General features: G+C 38.6%; 1 long non-coding RNA gene across 3 annotated transcripts in view; it reads left to right on the top strand.

Annotated features, from left to right (window-relative positions):
- The first annotated feature begins 247 nt into the window (after positions 1–247).
- Positions 248–7,897, top strand: part of LOC122127428 — a 34,104-nt gene continuing 26,454 nt past the window's right edge. For all 3 annotated transcript variants that reach the window (XR_006151154.1, XR_006151152.1, XR_006151153.1), the window contains exons 1-2: positions 248–449; positions 1,907–1,980. This is a non-coding gene — a long non-coding RNA (uncharacterized LOC122127428). The remainder of the gene's footprint in view (positions 450–1,906; positions 1,981–7,897) is intronic.

Here is a 7,897-nt window from a genome sequence, read left to right as displayed (position 1 = left end):
CCTCAAAGTAACCCCCAAAGAGAGCTGTGCTGCCAAAGAGAAAAATAGTTCTCAGAAAAACCGCAGGTTGCCACCAACCCTGCCCACCTTTAAAGAACAGAACAGTTGCCCAGGTGTTCCAGCTGAAAAAGGAAGTGTGATCAGGGTGGACATAAACCCCCTGAACTTGTGAACTTGCTTGTGTGGAAACCCCCTAAACTTGTTTGTTTGATACTATAAAAGCTGTGTCAATTTTATGCTTGGGGCCTCTTAGCATCACCAGTTACCAAGTACACATAGGACCAAGCTCCAGCTTGCAATAAATGACTCTTTGCTGTTTGCATTGATCATGGTCTCTGGTGGTCTGAGAGGGGGCGTCCGAAATCTGAGCACTTTATGTGGGAGCTTGTCCGGGATAGCCCCCCCATAAGCCACACAGATACCTGATCAGCGAGTCATCCAGCTAGCCGGTAAGAGGGGGTGCAGCTGCTTTATGTTGCGTGTTATGTGTTTGATTTGCAAGTAGGGTTTTAGAGCTGGCAAGAAACGTTGGTAGATGTGCTACAAGGTAGCCAGCAGGCGAGTTGAAGAAATTCCCTGGGCCCTTGGGGAAGCCTTCCCCAGTGGAGTCTCGCTTCACTCTGTCATCTTTTGGACCATGACTTGTCCGGCCTCTGCTACTCTGGGTTAAGGGTAGATTATCCACCTCCCGGGTAGGGACTCATTGGCCTCCACCATCCTATGGGACAGGAACTCGTCTGGCCTCCACAACCGTGGCTTAGAGGTGGATTCGAGCTCGAGATCAACATGCATGCTCTCTTTGTCTCATTTGTAGTTGCCATTTTAATTCCTTTCCTTGTTCATTTAACTTTCATTTTCGGATCAGCGGGCATCCTGGAGCCCCCCGAATGGGGTGGCCAGACACTCCTTTCACCTCAGCCGCTCTCCCGTTTTAATACTTTTGGAATTTTAGGATGACATCAAAGGTTGACTTATTCTCTAGAAGAGGAGGCAGTGGGGGAAGGGAGAACCTGCAGGATCTAGCAATAACTTTGAAAGGGGCCTGCAGGGAAAACTCTAAGCCAGATGAATCTGCCACTGACCACCAAGTGCCACCAGCAAGATCTTAGCCTCGGGCCTTGGCCCAGAGGGTCTGAGTATGGGGAGGAGACTGTCAGTCTGAGGGGATGGCTTCCAGGGTCTTTTTTCCCTTGCCCCAAGATGACTGAGAATTCTCCTCCACCTTGGAAGGCCTCTGGATCAACATTTGCAGGAATCTAAAAAAAAAAAAAGAAAAAAAGAAATCCTCTGGTGGTAAGATGTTGCCCAATTCATGGAGATCTGATTTTGTCTTTGTCCCCACTTGTCTGTCTTGTTTACTTTGGTGTCGTTTCTGTTCTATTTTTGAGGTGGGGAAATTCTGGGTGAGGGTGGCCAGCTCACTCAACAGATTCTGAATTCAGCTTGCTGATTGAGAATGGCGCAGTTCTAGTCGGAATGAACTGAGGGCCCACTAGTCCCCAACTCAGCTTTTGGCTATTGTCTAGTTCTGTTTTAGAATTGGTACCTGTTTTAAGTGTGGATTCTTGGTTTTTGTGTTTATTTATATTTTTGTTATTTATTTGAACATCTCTGAGGAAATAAAAGTTCTAGCCTCTGGCTGGGCTCAGCCACAGACCTGCTAGGCTCGCGTCACTGTGAGATATGTAAGGTTGCTGGACTAGTCTGGTTCCTTTCAGGTCTTGGGCTGAATTTTCTCCTTGTGGAGGCTGCCTGAGCAGAGAGTGTGGAAGGCTATGTACCTGGTTTGGATTTTTCAGCGAGTCCTGACAATGTAACAATTTGTAAAGTGCTCTTGTCTAAAATTGGATAAAATTCAGGACAGTTTAGTTTTAGGTGACCCCTTCAACCAGCCCTTCTCCAACAGGTGGGATTCAAAAGATCCGTTGATGAATTGCCTTGCTAAACAAGCGAGCCCTGGGAAAATGAAGCTTAACAAAGGTACTTAGTTTAAAAAAATACTGTCTTAAATTTTTGTTAAAAAAACTTTGAAAAAATCTATGTAAAACTGATTTTGATTTATGCACGCTTTAAGATCTGTGTGTTTTCTATGTGTTTGTAAACATGTTCAAGATAAAAATTGTCAACATGCTGTAAAAATTGGGTGAATTTAAGTTTAAAATGTAAAAGGTTAAGAGGTTTAGACATTACTAAAAATTTAAAAAACTTTCACACTGTTTTAAATGGCTTTTTAAGGATTCTTTAACATAAAAATTAGAAAATCTGTTATTTTAAATTTTAATATTTTTAAATGCTTTGGCAGTTTGGGATTTAGTTCCCTTGGCTAAAATTTCAGGATAAATATTAAAAATTTAAATGGAAAGGTCAATTTAGCACTGTTACAAAACATGACATGTTCTGTCTGTCTAAAACTGTATTTTATTCAAACCTCCCTACCCCCCAAAAAAGGGAAAATTTAGAAGACTACCTAAGATCTATATTTAGGGGTGAGGCTGAATAGGCAGAAGTGTAGTTAAGCTGGTCATGCGTGGTGGGACCGACCTAGGGGGGGGGTGCTTCATAGATGGTGGGACTGGCCCTGGGAGGAGTCCACACATGGTAAAAGAGGGCAAGCTGGCACAAACGCAGTTCATCTAACCTTAAAGAGTCAGATTGGGTGCAGGCACATTCCATAGGAGGGGCTGAGTTGCCCATCTTTGTTCTGTCCCTTTTCCCTGCAGATAGACCCTGAAAACATGGTTAAAATGAGTGATGTGATGATCTGATTAGTATTGCTAAAACTGCCCCTTGTATGTGTTAAAATTAAAATTAAAATGGCCTTCAAAAGAGGGTTAAAAAGTTTATTTGTATAATGTAACTTGCTTTCAATGATGTTCTACAATTAGGATGTTTTTAAAAGTTATAAAGGTGTTAAGCCTAGCTTCTTGGCAGAGTAATGGTGATTGTAATTATTTTTTTTCTAGATTATTATTTGTTTTTATTGTGAAAATACTGTACAAAGGAGTTACAATTACATGGGCAAGATAATGAGTACATTTCTTATCAAGCATTGTAACATCCTCCTTTGTTTCCCCTTCCCATCCCATCCTTCCCCTATCCCCCCATTCAAGCCTCCAATCACCCCCCACAAATTTTACAACCAAAGTTGTAAAGTTCGTTTTCGACATAACGACTTGTACATCTCATTGTTGCAATATTTCCACCTGTATCCCTATTTAAACGATTCGTTTTTTCCCTTACCCTCCACAAATTATACTAACATCAAATACAGTGAAAGCAGGGGTTATACAATGGGGGAGGGACATACAAAGCAACAAAGATATCATCTTATAAATGTGTTAGAAACAATCGCATGAAAGAAAACAGCATTTGAGTACATATTTAGGGTTCATTTCCCTAACATAAATTTATCTGAGCTTTTCTGCTTGATTCAGGCATATACTATTTATTGGAAATAAGGAAAACCATGGGACCTATATTTCTTTGGGCCTGGCTTACTTCACTTAATATAATTTTTTCCAAGTCTTTCCATGTACTAACAAATGGGGCAATGTCATTCTTTATGATGGACGCATAGAATTCCATTGTGTGTGTGTGTGTGTGTGTGTGTGTGTGTGTGTGTGTGTGTGTCGCATTTTCTTGATCCATTCATCTACTGAGGGGCATCAGGGTTGATTCCATATCTTAGCTATGGTAAATAATGCTGCAATAAACATATCGTGCTGGTACCTTTAGTGTGGTCTTGTTTGTGAACATTTGTGTAAATGCCCAAAAGTTGGATTGCTGGGTCATAGGTGAGCTCTATGTGGAGTCTTTTGAGGAACTTCCATACTCCTTTGCAAAGAGGTTGAACAAGTTTACACTCCCACCAACAGTGCAGTAGGGTTTACTTCTGTCCACATCTCCTCCAGCATCTGTTGTTATTAGAGTTCTTGATTATAGCCATTCTACCTGGGAGGAGGTGGTATCTCAATGTTGTTTTGATTTGCATTTCTTTTATGGCTAGGGAGGTTGAGCATTTCTTAAAGTATGTATTGGCCCTTTTTCATTCCTCTTCAGAGAAGTTTCTCTTTAAGTATTTAGCCCACTTATTTATTGGGCAATTGTTTCTTTGAAGATTTGTTGTTGGGGGATTTAATTTTTTGAGTTCCAGGTATGTTTTAAATATGAGACCCTTGTCCGTTGTTGTATGGCTAGTGAAGATCTTTCCCCAATCCGTGGGCTTTCTATTGATCTTGCAAGCTATGTCCTTTGCCATGCAGAAGCTCTACAATTTCATGCAATTCCATTTTGTCCAACCTTTCTTTAATTTGTTGTCTTTCTGGGTCTCTATTAAGAAAATTTCAGCCTGTGCCAAGGAGACAAAGGGTTTCTCCTATTCCATCCTGTAATGTTTTCAGTGTCTGCTTTGACTCTGATGTCTTTGATCCATTTGGACTTGATTCTCATGCAGCGTGATATATAAGCATCTAGCTTTAGTTTTCTACAAGTAGTTAACCAAGCCAGCACCATTTACTGAAGAGGCTGTCTTTCTTCCATTCTATTTTTTTAGCCCCTTTATTGAAGATTAAATGGCTATAGGTCTGTAGGTTCATTTCTGGGTTTTCAATTCTATTTCATTGCTTCTGAGGTCTGTTCTTGTGCCAGTAGCAAGCTGTTTTGATTACTATGGCTTTATAGTCTAGTTTGAAATTTGGTATTGATATTCCTCCAGCACTGTTCTTTCTGTTGAGGATAGTTTTAGCTATTCGGGTTCTTTTATTGTTCCATATGACTTTTTGGATTGCCTCTTCTATTTCTTTGAAGAATGAGATGGGAATTTCGATAGGTGTTGCATTGAATTTGTAGATAGCCTTGGGAAGTATTGCCATTTTCACGATGTTGATCTTTCCAATCCAGGAGCATGGGAGTTTTTGCCACTTCTAAGTTCTGTTTTGATTTCCTTTTTCGTTTTTAAAGTTTTCATCATTGAGGTCCTTCACTTCTTTGGTTAAGTTAATTCCTAGGTATTTTATTTTTTTGTGGGGCTATTACAAATGGAGTTGCTTTCCTAATTTCAGCAACACTTTACTCATTGTTGGCATACAGAAAAACCATTGATTTTGGGGGGTTAATTTTATACCCTGCTACTTTGCCAAAGTTTTAAATCAACTTGAGTAAATTGGGAGTGGAGTCTATGGGATTCGTTAAATACAAGATCATGTCATCTGCAAAGAGGAAGAGTTTTATTTCTTTTTTCCCTATTTGGATCACCTTTATGTTTGCATCTTGTCTTATTGCTGTAGATAAGAATTCTAATACTAGATTGAAGAGAAGTGGTGATAGTGGACATCCTTGTCTTGTTCCTGAGTTAAGAGGAAATGACTTTAGTTTTTCACCATTAAGTATAATGCTGGCTGTAGGTTTGTCATATATAGCCATTATTGTATTGAGGAATGTTCCATGGATTCCTAATTTTTCCAGAACCTTCATCATAAAGGGGTGCTGGATCTTGTCAAATGCTTTTTTTTGCATATATTTAGATAATCATGTGGTTCTTATCCTTGCTCTTGCTTATGTGATGAATTATATTAATTGATTTGCGAATATTGACCCAGCTTTGCATCCCTGAAATGAATCCTGTTTGATCGTGGTGTATGATTTTCTGGATGCATTGTTTAAGACGACTGGCCAAAATTTTGTTGAGAAGTTTTGCATCAATGTTCATCAAAGTAATGGGTCTACAGTCCTCTCTCTTTAATGAATCCCTGCCTGGTTTTTGGATGAGGGTTATCATAGCTTCATAGAATGAGTTCAGTAATGAACTTTCTCTTTTAATTTTATTTAAGAGTTGGAGAAATATTGGTGTCGGCTCTGTTTTGAGGGCCTTGTAGAATTCCACTAAAAAACCATCTGGTCCTGGGCTTTTCTTAGATGGGAAGTCTCTTATTGCTGTTTCTATGTCAATCCTTGATATGGGCCTGTTAAAATGGTTTAACTTATCTTGGTTCATTTTTGGCATGTCAGTATTTGCTAGGAAAAGTCCCATTTCTGCCAAGTTTTCAAACTTATTAGCATAAAATTTTGAGAAGTATTCCCTTATAATGTTCTGTATCTTGGTTGTTTCTGTGGTGATGTTTCCATTCTTATCACTGCATTTATTTATTTGGGTGCGTTCTCTTCTTTTTCTGATAAGGTTTGCTAAGGGTCTGTCAATTTTATTAATTTTTTTTGAAGAATCAACTCTTTGGTTTGTTGATTCTTTCTATATTTTTTGGATTCTAATTCATTTAATTCTGATTTAATTTTAATTATTTCTTTCCATCTACTGGATTGGGGTTTATCTTGCTCCTCTTTTTCCTGAAAGCTCAGATGTCTCATTAAATTGTTGGTTTCAGATCTCTCCAATTTGTTGATGTAGGAACTCAGAGCTATAAACTTGCCCCTGAGTATTGCCTTTGCTGTGACCCAGAGAAGCTGGTAATTTGCATGTTCATTGTTGTTGAATATCATGAACATTTGAATTTCCTTTCTCATCTCTTCCATGACCCACTCGTGAATCAGCAGTGTGTTGTTCAGCCTCCATGTGTTACAGGATTTTCTTTGGTGGCTTTTGGTGTTGAGTTCTAATTTTATTCCCTTGTGGTGTGAGAGAATGCAAGGTATAACTTCAATGTTTCTGAATTTGGACAAGTTTGCTTTGTGGCCTAAAGTGTGGTTTATTTTGGAAAATATTCCTTGTGCTGCTGAGAAAAACGTATATTCTGATGCTGCTGGGTGGAATATTCCATAGATGTCTGTTAAATCTAGTTCATCTATGCAGTTTTTTAGATCTCCATTTTCTCTGTTGAGTTTTTCTGAGTTTATCTATCTAGTGGGGAAAGTGGTGTGTTAACGTCCCCAACAATTCAAGTCTTTGGAGATATTGGGATTTGGGGGAAAATAGTGTTTTTTGCATAATTTTGGGTGCTCTGTTGTGTGGTGAATTGTGATTGTAATTCTTGCATTAAGAATAAATTCCATATGATTTTAAAAGTTTTAATGTGTATTGGTTTTAAAACAAGCAGCCATGAGACTTCCAGATTTTTCTGTGCATGTGATAGTGTAGAATTGAACCCAAGGCTTCATATATATGGGGCAAACCCTCTACCACTGAGCCCAGGAATGACAAATGTAGAAATACATATGTAGATTGTTACATATATATATATATATATATATATATATGTATGTAAGCACATATATATATGTATAAAACAAGATACAGATGTCTGTATATTATCTAATTTTATATACTATATTACTACCAATTATTGATAAGTTATTCCTTCACTTATTTAAATATTACGGTTAAATACATAACAAAGTATTAATTGAAAATTAGTCAATGTACTATAATTATTGTGTATAATTTTATAATATAATCATAAACTAACTACTAATGTAATTATTACTTTACAACATTCCATTCGTATGGATGTATATCAGAATGTGTTTCTTAGGATCTCCTTCCATTCATAGGTGGCAGTCCTGGGATTCGCACCCCAGGCCTAGGTTGTTGGTTTGGGCTATGGCTTCCCTGATAGCCCACCAAACTTCAGCAGTGCAAGGTCATGTACACTATCTGGGCCGTGTCATTTAGACCCAGGATGGTTGCAATGCAAAGGATAAAACAATGTAATACCACCTTCTGGAACTTCCCAGTTTTGTACTTCTTTTTTTCCCCCTCTGCATTTTTTTTCTTTTTTTTCGGTTTAGGGGCCAGAACTCTGGCTCTGGTGTTGTACCTCAACTCTTCAGCTCAAGGCTATCACTCTACCACTTAAGCCATAGCGCTACTTCTGGCTTTTTTCTGCTTATGTGGTGTTGAGGAATCGAACCCTGGGCTTTATGCATGCAAGGCAATCACTCTATTACT

Source organism: Dipodomys spectabilis, unplaced genomic scaffold, assembly GCF_019054845.1.
Source record: "Dipodomys spectabilis isolate Male_0828 unplaced genomic scaffold, ASM1905484v1 ptg000301l, whole genome shotgun sequence".
In the NCBI taxonomy this organism is placed as follows: Eukaryota; Metazoa; Chordata; class Mammalia; order Rodentia; family Heteromyidae; genus Dipodomys; species Dipodomys spectabilis.
This window is presented reverse-complemented; position numbering and strand designations above follow the sequence as displayed.